Below are 501 nucleotides of genomic sequence, written 5' to 3'. Positions count from 1 at the left end.
ATGTATAAATAATATGTTGAGAAAAGATAAAAAAAGGAATCATAGAAAATATTCAACATAGAAAATATTCAATTATAACTAGAAAATTCAGAAAAAAGTGAAAGACAAAAAAGAAACAAAGACCAAGATAAAACAAATTAACAGTTAAAAACAGTAAATATATATATATATATACACACACACACAAATTAAAAAACAGATCGTCAGGTCCATCAGATGGTATAATGGTTATATTGCTGGTCTCCCACACATGGTTTGAGTTCTGGATCTGGAGACTTCAAACTCATGCTGGCACATGTGTGTACATGACCAAGACCACAAGAAGAACCAAGACCACAAGAAGAGAATGGAGGAGAAGGGATTGCGGGGCATGGCTGTTCATCCTGGGGGGGGATTTTTCGCTTTCTGTCTCTCTCTCTCACAAGAGCATGTGCCCTATAGCAAAAGCTCTCTAAAAGTAAAAAAAAAAAAAAAAAAAAAAAAAAAAAAAAAAATTGTCAA

The sequence above is a fragment of the Tupaia chinensis genome, unplaced genomic scaffold (genome assembly GCF_000334495.1).
Source record: "Tupaia chinensis unplaced genomic scaffold, TupChi_1.0 Scaffold143996_1, whole genome shotgun sequence".
In the NCBI taxonomy this organism is placed as follows: Eukaryota; Metazoa; Chordata; class Mammalia; order Scandentia; family Tupaiidae; genus Tupaia; species Tupaia belangeri.
This window is presented reverse-complemented; position numbering follows the sequence as displayed.